Genomic DNA, 13,936 nt, shown 5'->3' with positions numbered 1-13,936 from the left:
GTGAATATTATATCTGCCTTCAGCCTAAACTGTGTTGCTATTAGGAACTGCCTTAGCAATATTATTTCATGCTTTTGCCTAAATTCTCATGGACGTTCTACACGGAGAGTTGCAGAGTATCTGAACCAAAGAAATGCAGTGATTGGTTTAGAGCAGTATCTCATTTGTTTTTTTACTAGACTTCTGAGGATCAGTTCTGAGAACCAGATGTTTTGGGGATGGTTCAGAGAGTGGAGCCATTAACATCTGTACCCATACAATCGACTGAGACAGCTTGCATATGTAAGTACATCTGAGGTACTACTGATAAGATTATTTTATCTTATTTAATTGAATTGAATGTGAGACCTTTTTTTTTTGTCTCATGTTTTCAAACTGGGAGGCAGAAACCCTCATTAATCTGTTGTAAATCATTGTGATCCTACTGTACCTTCTACAGATTGAATGCCTCTTATCTAAAATGCTTGGGATCAGAAGTGTTTTGGATTTCATTTTTTGGGGATTCTGGAATATCTGTATTTGCATATATACACATAATGAAATATCTTGGAACTAGGTCCCCAGTCTAAACACAAAATTCATTTATGTTTCATATATATCTTATACGCATAGCCTGAAAGTAATGTTATACAATATTTTAAATGATTTCATGCATGAAACAAAGTGTATGTACATTGAATCATCAGAAAACAAAAGTGGCACTATCTCAGCCACCAATATGGACATTTTTGGAATTTGGAGTATTTCAGATTTAGGAATTCTGCATAAGGGGGACTCAACGTGTACCTATTCCTCTTCTGAGGAACTAGCTATGATTTGAAAAGGATACCTACTAGGATCTATAAGCGGCGCTGGAGAACACGTGGCCAAATGTTGGACTGCATCTTTCATGGCTATCATAGCCAAAGTCAGAGATGTTAGAAATTACAATCCAGAATTTGGAGGGCCACAGGAAACCTGATATACAGAACCCTGAGATTATCGTATTAAGGGCAATATTTTAAGTGTGGGAAAAGCAGATTGCCCCTCTGTGTGATACGTGACTCTAAAGCAAGGATAGGAATTGTGCAATATAGCAATAGCAAGTATATTTCCATACACACTTATCAGTGAACTAGCACTCACTAAGTGGTTTACAATATGTAACTGAATTGCCCCCAACATGCTAGGTACTCATTCTACAAGCCTATGAAAGGATGGAAGGCTGAGTCGGCCTTGGAGCCCTGCCTGGGATTATACTCACAACCTTGTGGCTGCAGTACTGGCATTTAACCACTGAGGCACCAGGGCTCCCTTTCCAGATGTTGCAGGACTGCAAGTTTTAGTAGCTGTAGCCAGCACAGTCAATGATGAGGAATGCTAGGAGATGTGTGTGGGCCAACAATATTTGGAGTGTGTTCTTGCTCTATACTAGAGCTACTCAGATCTATCTCTTGAGGGAAACAGGAGAAAATCTTTCCCCATTAGTCTGTTTGAAAACTCATTCAGCAGTTCGGTTGATAGAGACAAATTTCTTATTGAATGTCAAAATGTGCTTTTTTGTTATTGTTACTTGCAATCAAGTTGACTTCAACATATAGTGACTTTAAATGAGAGGTCTCCAAGAGTCCCAATCATCTATTGCCTTCCTCAGTTTAACAGAAAATGTATATGTTCTTACAGGCAAAGTTTGAAACTGGCCAAAAGATAGTAAAAGTTGCTGTTTTTAATGGAATGCTTCTTTTGCTGTGGTGATGTGTTTTCAGACCAGGTCTAGCCTGATTCATTTGTTGCCTTACAGCATAAAACTCATTTGTGGTTGGTGAATAAGTTTGACTCACTCTGAAGGAAAATAAGTTGTTCCAAATAACTAATAAGATGCTCCAAGCAATCCAGGTGCACGTTCTTATTTTGGCACATGCTGCTGATTCATACTCAGACAGTCTGCGGTACCTGACTTTTTAAGATGAAGACAATGTAATATTAAAATTGGCTCACAACACGTTAGCCAGCCACGCTGCAAACACATGATCCCAGATGAGCTGTCAGAGGGAGCATACCAGTGAATCAAATGCTGGTTCAAGCATGTAAAACTTGTTTCATCTCTGTCCCTTGCTTGCTGATCCTCTGGTTGGGAAAAGTTTTTAAAAATACCTTGAAGATAGATGCTGGGCACAGAAACTCTGCAAGCAACCTCCTTTCCTCCCAGGCACCTGGTAATTCTCCTTGTCCCGAGGAAGAATAAGATGCATGAGGGGATCTACAGACAGTGGGATATGTGACTGATGGTCTTGAACCAGGCTTTGCTAGTACAGTGTGTTAATCTAGCAGCTCAGTTGGAAGGATTGGTTTGTAGTGCTGTGATTCATCTGTGAGCCCATATTGGTTAAAATAGGGATGGGCAACGTGTACCCTTCCAAGATGCTTTGGGATTGCATCTCCCACTGTTCTTCATTATAGCCTTTAGTGGGAAGTGCTGCTGGGAATGAAACATATCTCCCTTCAAAGGATCCCTCAGGTTTACCGATAGGAAATTAACATGGTATAATTTTAGTATGTATGTGCTGTGTGCCTTCAAGTTATTTCTGACTTATGGCAACCTTAAGGTGAACCTATCACAGGTTTTTCTTGGCAATTTTCTTTGGAGGGGGTTTATCATTGTGGGGATGAGAAAGCTTGACTTGCCCAAGATCACTGAGTGGGTTGCATGGCCGATTGGGAATTCCAACCCTGTTCTCCCAATGTCCTACCCCAGTGCTCAAACCGAATGCAAAATATCAATATATGTATGTCATGTGAGAGAAGCTTTGCTAATGTCCAGTGTTGGATGTGGTATGTTTAAAATATATACAGTATTTGCAGGTAGGTATATTGGCCATGCAGTAAAATGAAACAAAATCCAAAATACGTCTCATGCTAATCACTTTTTTTGGCCAGCCAAAATGCACAAAATACATTATGTATCTTCCAGAGTGGACCAGTTTCTTCATCAGGCATAGATGATAATAGTCACTTTAGGGAATGAAATGTGATGATGTCAGAATCATGAGCTTGCATCTTGTTTGAGATGTCTACTTAATTTGATGTTTAAGGGTGGTCTTGAAGGCTGATACAGGTAGAAACCCCACCCGTTCTTGGCCATGAGACGGCTGAAGACAAAGGCAGTAAAAACCAGGCAATGAAATTTCTGTCTCCATTAGCAGCAATAAAATGACTTCCTTCAAGATCAAGGCTGTCTTTGTCTTGTGTGAGGCTGCAAAGCACTTTGTAGACAGAGTCTAATGATGCTGTGTGATGTGAGAAACGGCTTCCTAAGTCAGAAGAGCACATTATATATATTCAGTCACTTCCAAAGAAAGCCAGAGCAAGAGTTTCCACTGTGCAGTTTGATGGTGTCCATCGTTCTCCCTTTTCTGTCTCTTTGTCTGTTAGTCTTCCATGTGAAGTGATATGGCAGCTGGTTTATAAAACTAAAGGGACTGTAAATCTCACTTGCATACAAAAGTGTTAAGGCATATCTTGGGAGGAACTTTCTCTTTTGCAGTCCACGTAACTAGGGGGAAAGTGTCAGTGGAAATAGTTTTAAAAACGCACATGGCGTGGATGAAGCCTGTGTTTTGAAGGCGTGGGTGAAACTGCTTATTTCTGTGCTCATCCCCCCCCCCCCCACACACACACTTTCTATGTGTGTAGGTGGGATAGATTAGGAGTCTTCTTTATTCAAGCTGTTGTTTAGTTAATAAATGACAATAGAGGCATGATATACCAGCTGCTCTTGAGTTTTTATTATGACCTGTATAGACTCTGTGCTTGATGAACACCTACATTATGCACTTAGAAGAGAAACAACTACTGCAAGTTTGCATAATACACAGTTTCGCCCATTTTTGTTGGTATTCAGTAGTTTTAAAACTTTATTATATGTCTGCTATTCTTTACTGTAGGTGGGAGAGAGGGAGGATAAGGATTAAAATTCCCCAGTACTGATCAGTAGCACTTTAGTCTTCTCATATTCCCATGCATGCTGCTGCTGCTATACAACACAAGACTGATCAAACTATATATAGGTTAAGTATACAGGTTGTAATATGGTCATTGAGCACAATAAAACGATTGATGATTGATTGATTGATTGATTGATTGATTGATACAGGTTGAGTATCCCTTATCTGAAATGCTTGGAACCAGAAGTGTTTTGGGCTTTAGATTTTGGGGGATTTTGGAATGCCTTTATTTGCATGTATGTGCATAATGAGATATCGCAGAGATGTGATTCAGGTCTAAACAAGAAATTCATTTATGTTTCATGTATACTTTATCCATATAGCCTGAATGTGATTTTATAAAATATTTTAAATAATTTTCTGTATGAAATAAAATTTGTACACGTTGAACTCATCAGAAAGCGAAGGTGTCACTGTCTCAACCACACATGGAAGAAGTTTTGGTTTTTGGAGTATTTTGGAATTCTGAATAAGGCAGATTCAATGTGTAAAAGGAAAAGGTGCCCAAGCCTCAGATAGGGGGCATTCCTTATGATAAGGGACACCTGCCAGTCCAATAAGGGCAGGGTGACCAGATGTCCTAACTAACTACAAAGGAGGAGAAGGCACCGCAAAATGTAGGACATTCAAGAAAAACATAGGACATTACAAAATAATAGCTAAAATCACAAATATAAATTAATGCTTCTCAATCATGCTCAGAATGGAGGACATACAATCCACTCTGCACACTAGGTCCTCTGGGAAAAACCTCTTACAACCAATAAAGACCAGGTTGACTGCGGTTACCCAAAGGGCCTTTTCATCTGCCTCTCCCAAACTATGGAATGACATGTCGGAAGAGATCCGGAACATTACCAGTCTTGACAGCGTTAAAAAAAGCTGTCAAGACGGATCTCTTCCGACAGGCCTTCCCTGAGTGATTCACCTGGTCTCCCATGGATATGGTCTATCATAGAGAACACCCAAAATTGCCCATCCCTCTGTTGCTGTTTGTTTTGATTGTTGATTACTTAATAGTTTTAATGGTATTTTAATATGATATAGTTGGGGGGGGGGAGGGAATAATAATAGATTGTATTTTAAAGAAAGAAGGATATCTGGTCACCCTGAGCAAGGGACAAGCTTTCCAACCCTCACATAAGAGACATCCCATATAAAGAAGGACACCTCATAACTCTACATGGGGCTTGCAGTTTTATTTATGCTTGATCTTGTTACCAGACCAGAAGTTTGCGGTAGCCAGGACATTATCCCTTTCCTTGTACCTTGCCTGCCCTGCCTCTGTGAGAGTTCAGATCAAAATGCCTATCCCTTGCCCAGCTCCAGGTTTGGTTTTGTGGGATGGATTGTCTCCACAGTGGAAGAAGGCAAGTAGGAGGTCAGTTCCCACCTCCCTTGCCAGTTTCAGGCATGGAGCTGGGAAGGAGATGAGAGCATTGTTTTTGTGCTGAGCTGCTAAGGCAGTTGAGGTGCCCCCATAGTCCAGCACTCAAATTCCTGATTTTCCTTGCCAGCTCTAGTGTTCTACTCTAGCTTGTTCTCTGGGGCCAGTTCTACTGTTAGGGAGGTTGAGATAGATATTTCAGGCAGTAGATTTGGGGTGCCATGAACATTGTTACTAATATCTGATGTTTTTACTGTATTTTTTAGTGTCAGGGATGGGGTGAGGTGCTTGTGCATGTTCAGTCTTATATATCAAAAACTCATTCTGGGTACCGTATGTCATCTTGGATGATTTGCTGCCCTGTCTCATATAGCAACATGTTTTGGAAAAGAAAATGACAACCACCCCCACCCCCCACCCCCCGCAACGTTCCTATTTAAGGAGGCAAACAGTGGCTTCTTTTTACACACTTACTTTGGCAAGTGGTATTGTGAGCCTTTTTTTAAAGGTGGGGCACCCTCTTATACTATATTAGCTACCTCTGGAGTAACACCACAATTACGAACCTGAACTATCACTTCATAAATGAGCAAGTGCTGAAAGATATGGGAGTTACTGTGTGTCTTTAAATCATTTCTGACTTATGGCAACCCTAAATGTATCATAGAGTTTTCGTGGCAATTTTTTTTTCAAGGGTGGGTTTGCTATTGCCTTCCTCTGCAGCTGAGAGAATATGACTTGCCAAAGATGTATTGGTGGGTTAATTTGAATGTATTCTTAAGATGCAAGTCCTGCTTCCTTTCTAATACCCAGTGCAGGCAGATTTGTGACTGACTAGGAAAACTCGTCCTTACCATCCACAAGGGGAATGAAATGTCCATGTAAAAAGCAATTTTGCTAATTGAATTCCATAAATGTATGTTTTCCTTGCCAATTAGTATTGTGTTGTAGCTGATGTTACGTTCAAGTTGGTTCACCATGTTATAGCATGTGTTCACAAGACAAGGAAGCTGCTTTTCCCCTCAGGAACCTCATATAACTTCAAGGAGGTGCCTTTTAAAGATCATATTCAGAAAAAATATCTAATTAGACTGGCAAACAACTATGCACTTTGGAGCTGTACAAAAGCCAATTAAACTGCATTCCTACTTTTATTGGGTTGGGCAGGGTGGGCCGTCATGAGCGATGCTAAAAGCAATAAATTTCTTTCCAAAAAAAGGAAAAGAAATGTGTCCACATAACCAAATAAAGAGGAAGTATTAAGCCTATAGCTTGGTTTTGTCAGTAGTTCAGGGAGAAAGCCATAAAGATCGCTTTTCCCTTCAAAAATTAACTCCCCAAGGGCCAATAAACAATAGAAAAGTATGGTAAAAGGAGACTTAGAGCAAAGGTCTTTCTTAATTGTTTTATGCTTCTATGGGCCTGTTGTTTCCACATCTTTTCCTTTTTCTCTTTTGCCTTGGTCAACAGTTCCTTCATTTTGCCCCTTTGTCCATGGTTGATGCTAATCTAGAATAACTTTGCCAGGAGAAGATATTACCTCTGAGGCTGGCCACCACATCTGAGTAACTGCAATAGCTGCTGTGATGTGGAAAATTCCCATGAGAAATCATTCTCCTGCCTAGGCTAAGACACTGTCAGGATTGGGAATCATAAGTGAGATCCTGCAATACTCCGTACACATGGTTCTGTGTCCTCCCTCTGCCCTGGCAGCTATCAACCTCAGGAAGAGGCATCACTGCAGTCTATTGGTGGTGAGTGGAGGAAGGCACTTCAGATATATCAAATATAAACAGACATACAGATTACATACAATGAACAGCTATCCATGAAAATCCCACCCCCCTTCTCCTATTAATGTTGGTTGCATCTTCCTGAATATCCCTCTATCTTCTCCATATTCATGCCATCATTGATGTTCTTCTTCCTAATGTCCCTCCCAACTACTGGTCTTCAATCTTCTTCTTTTACAGTCTTTCTTCCTTTATCTACTTACTCTTTCCTTCTTCACATACTTATTCCTTCCCCTTAACTGCTGTCTAACTTGTCCCAGGAGTGCATCTTGTATCATTCCCTTATACATAAAGAAGGCAGTTCAGATTATGATGAAGCAGCTAGTCTAAGCTCAGAGGAGGGAAGAAATGAAGGCATCTCAGATCCCTGGAATGCAGTCTTCTTTTCCTTCCCTTGGGATTCTAGATCAGACACATCTTCATTGTCTGAATGGCCTTCCCTCTTCTTCTCATTAGTAAGTAGCCACAACAGTGGTCCCTCCCAAGGCCTTACAGCTGTCAAGGTTGGGAGATGTTAGACAGAATACAAGGAATACAAGGGACTTGAGTACAGCTTCCTATACCCTGTCCAGAAAGAAACATAAATGCACATGAGCCATATAGTTGTTGTGTGCCTTCAAGTCATTTCTGACCCTAAGGTGAACCTATCATGGGGTTTTCTGGGACTGAGAGTGTGTCACCCAGTGGGTTTCCATGGCTGAGCAGGGAACTGAACCCTGATCCCCAGAGTCGTAGTTCAATGCTCAAACCATACTGGCTCTCACATAAGCCATATCTATGTACATATATGTCACTAACTGGGTACTTTCATAATTCAACTACCCTAGGCTTTTTGGTGGAAAGGAGGGATTGAAGTGTAATAAAAGGAAAGAATGTGTAAATGTCAAATGGCAAGCTACCCTTGGATTTCTGCCCTCTCTTGCTGTCATGGCATTTGCTAGTTGCTCACTTTACAACCTCTCAGTGCTGCAATGAGATTCAAGCTCCCTGGGCGGAAAAAGGAATTGGGTTGCTTGTATTTTAGAATTCCTAATCTAACCTGCTAATTCCTTCTTTTCAAGCTGACTTATTTATATACTGAGTCACCAGTATCCAAAATGCTTGGGACCAGAAGTGTTGCATATACAGACATGATGAAATATCGTGGAGGTGGGACTCGAGTCTGAACATAAAATTCATTTATATTTCATAGTCACCTTATACACATAGTCTGAAGGTAATTTTATACAATGTTTTAAAATAATTTTGTGCATGAAACAAAGTTTGTCTACATCAAAAGGTGTTACTATCCCAGCTACTGATGAAATAAGTTTTAGTTATTGGAATAATTTGGATTTTAGAATTCCAGATAAGAGAGACTCATCCTGTCCTTACTGTGTTCTTGGTCATAACTGAAAGACACATTTACATCAGGGATGGGATTAGGATCCAGGTGTTGCTGGATAGCCATTCCCCTCACCTTTCACCATTAGTTACACTGCCTAGTGCTGAGGGGAGCTCCATTTTAACATCTGGAGGACCATACCTCCCCACTCCATTGTTTTACCTTAACTTGTAAATGAACCGTTACTTGTGGTACAAACTATAAGTAAGACCCAGTGCTGTATTACTGACCTCAGTGAGTTTTTCCTGGAGCCTCAGAAATGACTAACTTTAAAGAGATTGGGAATATTGACAGTTGCTCTTGTTCCTCACTCATTTTCTTTCCTTGGAATTTGTTTCCATCCATCGATATGCCTGCACTATGGAGCTTAACTACCGTAGCTTCTCTCTTCCCCCAAAGGAAAAACTGAATATGTAGGTCTGTGCATGACAGAATTTTTGGCATCATTAAGGCCTTCTGACTTTATGATTGTAGTGTAGTTCTCAGCCTGTAAAACAAAGTGTCTTTAACAAAGTGTACCATACAATACTGTCCTACAAAACAGTGTGATACAGATAGCCCTGCTGATAAGATGTCCTGCTCTAGGACTTGGAGTCACTTTCTTGGTTTCCTTCTATTTCATCCATACTATTCGTTTAATGACTAGTCAAACTGGTAGGAGGTCTCCATCTGGATAATTACATAAAGCAGGTAAGTAAAATGAGGTGTGCCAGACACACTGATAATTTACTGTAAACACATTGAGCTTTGTTGCAGAAGATGCACCTGCACTTGCTCAATGACGTTCATGACCTCTGAAGAAAAACTGATGTTTCTTTTGGATCTAGCCCAGTCTATGTAGTTACAGATTTTGGCATGGATTTTGGATCTGTCTGGAACTGTTGATGAGATTACAAGATAAAAGAGGATATCCAGTAATATGGCCATCGTAACAGGATTATCTCTTGAATATACTTCATCATAATTTGACGCAAGGCATTTGTTGACATCTGACAATTTATTGAAATGTCAATGCTCATGATCAGATATCATCTTTGATAAGGTAATGGTACCCAGAGGTGTCATTTCTCCCCTTGTTGGGATGATGTAAACACTGGGAGGAGCAATGCCAACAGTAGCTTAAACATTGTTTGGTCTTATTGTTGTTATTAGAGAGACTGACAGAGATTGTTGCTGTGATAACCAGGATAATTATCCTGAGCCACAAATAATTGACTTAAGTTGCTATTTCAAGAAGGGTCATCTTTATGTGTTAGTTCTTTGTTGTCTTATACATTAACAAAATTTGGATGAAATTCTGTTTTAAGAAAAATACAGATTCTACAGTCTATTTAAATATTGCAAATTAAACAAAATTAAACAAACATATGTTGTTTGCATAATTCGATTTCTGCTAGTCATTGGGGAAAAATTGGAAGTAGTGAATAATACTGAAGCTAAGATTCCAGATTATGGAAATCTGCCTTGTTTGGCCTGTTACTAGTTTTTGAGCTTTCCTCAGTTAGTGTTCTCAACATTTTTCAACCCACTTTTAGAGCAATGAGGGTTAAAAATTTACCTTGAATTGTTATTTAATCTTTTTTTAATCTTGTATATTGTTTTTAATCTTGTAAAATGCTCTGAGTCCCAGTTTGGGGGGAAATAAATAAATAAATAAATAAATAAATAAATATACCATATATACTCATATATGTTTGTTTGTTTGTTTACAGTATTTATATAGTTGACCTTGTATATAAGTTGAGGGTAAAACTTAAGGGTATATGACAACGGGTGCAAAGGATAAAACAAAGGAAAATGACGTCAAAGTACAGCACGGCTGTATTTTACATGGGAGCACCATACGCAGCTTTCAGCATATGTTGAATGCCATGCCGGAAAAGCCCGTCGCCTGCCTTGGAAGAACTAATGGGGTGTGCGCCATGGGCACGAGCCCCTTTACTTCCTATGGGGCTTCAGCACACACTGATTTCCCTTTACGCGGACGGGAGGGCACACTGTACTTACAAAATTGTGGCAGGCATAATTGTTTGTGCTCACCCTAAAGTTTGGGTGGATGAGGAGGGAATTACAATAAATGCTGGTCATGAAATGTTTGGGAGAGCCAATCAGACATGGGTAGAGCTAAGAAAATGCACACAGGTTTGCACTTTTAGTGCTCCTTTGAGAGGAAGCTGCAAATCGTGGCTGCACCATTTTTCTGCCCAGGCATTCAAAAAAGCCAGAAGCAGTACCATGGCAGAGAAATAGAAGGGGTTATTGCTTCTTTTGCCACTCTACTCAGAGAAGAGCATGGTTCCATTTCTTGATAAGACTTATGGTATAGAACTTACATTGACTGTTAAGTTGACCCAGATTTTTGATGCTGATATTTTGACTATAAATTCTAGACTTATAAATGAGTATATTCAGTACAGTATATGACAATTTAGAGGCCATTTCTACCCAGGATGGCCCTCGAAGCAGTGCACAATAGAACTGTAAAAAGCTATCATAAAATGCTATGGCATACAAATAACACTAATCAGAACAATACCGTTAAAGACAAATATTGTGCATTTTAGAGATTTATAAACTGACCCTCAGGAAGTCCTTAGAGCTACTTACAAAAATGAAAAATATCATAAAACACATTGCAAAGCTACCAAAAAACAAAACAAAACAAACAAAAAAACAAAACAAAACCCAGAAATCTTGAAGATGAATGCCTTCAGATTTAGAAAGCTGATAGGAACTTGTCATCTTGAAAGACTCTACATGGCTTCAAAGAATAACATGAAATGAGCTAATTCTACAAAGTGTGGCTCTTTGAACATCTTAAGCAAGGCTAAGAAAACCACAACCTGTCCAAAGAGCTGAAAAATAAATACCTCCTAACCTGTGTTTTGTATTATGTTCATTAGAAGAGAAGCTGTCTTTGTTCTGTTTCAAATATAGCACAACCTGAAAATCAGGTGGAGTGCAGATGTTCATTTGAACTACCGCTGCTAGGTTTTCCTTGCATACTTTCTGGGGCATTTTCTATATTCCGATTGTTTAGAACCTGCTGGCAAGCCTGACCTTTTAACCAGAAGTGCTTAGTTTGGAATTGGCGCAAGCTAATTATTGTATTTATGGGATAGCTTCACCAACTGCTGTTGTTCTGAGACTGCAACATTCAGCTTTACTGTGAACGCAAGCTGACCTCTGCTGAAATTTAACATGATTTTGAAACCTTCTTACCACATATAATTTCTCTGTTCTTATTAATAGGACGATCATGCTCTGCATTCACTCAGCCATGCTTTCAGGCATCAGTGCTATACACTATACAGTTTTTAATGACCTGATATAAGCTTCTATATAGACATGCCAGAATTGTTAGATTAATGTCAGTAGCAACAGGAATATTCTGTTGTTTGGATGCTGAAAGCTGCTTGCCCTCTGGAGGATAAAGCATCCCTCTAGGATGCAGATAAAGGAGATTATCATACTAGGGTCAATTCCAGAACCATCCCACAGTTATCCCATTATTGGTAATGAACAGGACAGTAGCTCTATGAGAATATATTTTTCCATGCAGTTTCACAGTTGCACTATAACAACAAACCAAAAATGATATGATAGCGCTTTTGCGGTCCGCAACTTTCCATTCCCAGATCATGAAAGTGAAGTTTCATGCATGTGAAAACCGATGATGGGATCTTCCACAATAGCGCGATTGTATCTTTATTAGCTTCTTCACCTTTGCAATAGTGCAAATGAAGTGTTATTGGCAAGCCATTCATGGGGTTTCCCCATAAATAAGATATTACAGGACAATTACTTGTTATTCACAGGAGAAGTACTGGATGAGCATGATGTCATGTGAAAAACTTAGTGTGATTGTGCGATAACAACAGGAGCATTCCATTTTTCTCCTGTTTTATAACCCCGTGTAATAATCTCCAAAGTAAAGTAAGGAATGGTAGCCCAGTATATACAATAACTCAAATAGGACAGTTCCTCCACCACATGGGGTAAGGGATTCAGAATCTTGTACATACTATATGTACTCATGTATAAGTCTAAAAATTTTAGTTTAAAAAGTGACCCCCAAAACGTGGGTCCATTTATCCACTGGTCAAAATAAGCGCTGTACTTTAGCTATGATTTAAAAAAGTACCCATCTCCTTCTCTTGAGTAGAGTGGCAAAAGGCAAAAGCATAGACTGTCCTGGGAGCACCTAAAAGAATCACCAGCTTTTATGGTGAGTATAAGTAGTTATGCCTGCCAGAATTTTCTAAGTTCTTCGGCATTGTTTTTCTTTGCTACATCCTTTACCTTCTTTGTTATGTGACCCTAGCGTTTACGCTCAACTTATCCATGAGTCATATCAAAATTCATAATTTTGGCCCCAAAACCTTCCCAGAACAAAAGAAATATTGGAACACTTGAGGGGAAATTTCTAGTCTCTCACATCAGATAGTTAACTAAACATTGCTTTAGGGTTTACCAGTTGTCTATATATGTAGTATATATGAAGGGCATGAGGGCTGTATGTCTGTGTAGGGAGAACAATCACCACTTCTTGGATTGATTGAAAAGGCATCTTCAATCAACAGATATGCCCAGTGAGATCTGAGCCATGGAATCTATGTTGTGTGCTCCTATCCTTTGTTATCTGCAAAGTGGGGTGGCAGCATTGAGCTCTCTCCCACTCTTTGACCGTGTGTGTGTGTGTGTGTGTGTGTATTGCAGCATCAGCATGAGAAGTTCCTGAACCAAGCATCTTTGTTGCTGATGAGATAAATGTAAGCTCTATCTCAGGAGTATGCGTGGCTTCTTTGCTTGGTATCCTTGTCGATATGTGATAGCATTCTGGAAACCAAATCCATGTTACAGTTTAAGAAGATGACAATTTAAATGCTGGAGACAGTATTTTTCATGCCCCTGTAGTGTGAAGCTGTTTCATTTTATCTTCCCATTAATGGATGAATAAGTGTGATGAAATTGATGTATGTACTGGCAGAGGACAGAGCAAACCAAACAGGTCGGATTACTTAATATGTTAGTGACCTTGTGTTGAAATCTCTTTGCTCTTTTTGTCGTGGGCCAATAAAAGGATATGACATGCAGGTATACAGTGGCTCAGGGCAAGGCTATCCTATCTTTGCCTTGTAGATAAAGTACAAGGCTGGGTATCTGGTAGCTGCTTCCAGTTGAGCAGGCAGTAAAAGCAGGGCTTGGGAATTGTTTTTGGACTGTTAACTCCCAGAGGTTATGCTAGCTCAAGGATTCTAGAAATTGTAGTCTAAAAAGAAACTTTCCCAAGTTCCTTCTGTAACTGTTGACTGCTTTGTGAAGCATGCTGAGGTGGGAAATCTAGCCAGCAGAGCTGCCTGAAAATCCATCTGCTGTCTGAGACACA

The 13,936-nt window shown here is 39.7% G+C and overlaps 1 protein-coding gene across 2 annotated transcripts in view; it reads left to right on the top strand.

Annotated features, from left to right (window-relative positions):
- Window positions 1-209: 209 nt before the first annotated feature.
- The window catches only part of MOB3B (MOB kinase activator 3B), a 99,021-nt gene continuing 85,294 nt past the window's right edge, over window positions 210-13,936 (top strand). The window contains exon 1 of one of the 2 annotated variants that reach the window (XM_089488150.1): window positions 210-282. The gene's annotated coding sequence lies outside the window, so the exon portion shown is untranslated. Of the gene's footprint in view, window positions 283-7,039; window positions 7,125-13,936 lie in introns of those variants that run through there. The other variant, XM_089488142.1, reaches the window with a different exon arrangement.

The sequence above is a fragment of the Sceloporus occidentalis genome, unplaced genomic scaffold (genome assembly GCF_023333645.1).
Source record: "Sceloporus occidentalis isolate IW3139 unplaced genomic scaffold, rSceOcc1.0.p SCAF_1, whole genome shotgun sequence".
NCBI lineage: Eukaryota > Metazoa > Chordata > Lepidosauria > Squamata > Phrynosomatidae > Sceloporus > Sceloporus occidentalis.
The sequence above is the reverse complement of the archived record's forward strand: the minus strand, read 5'-3'. Positions and strand labels throughout refer to the sequence as shown.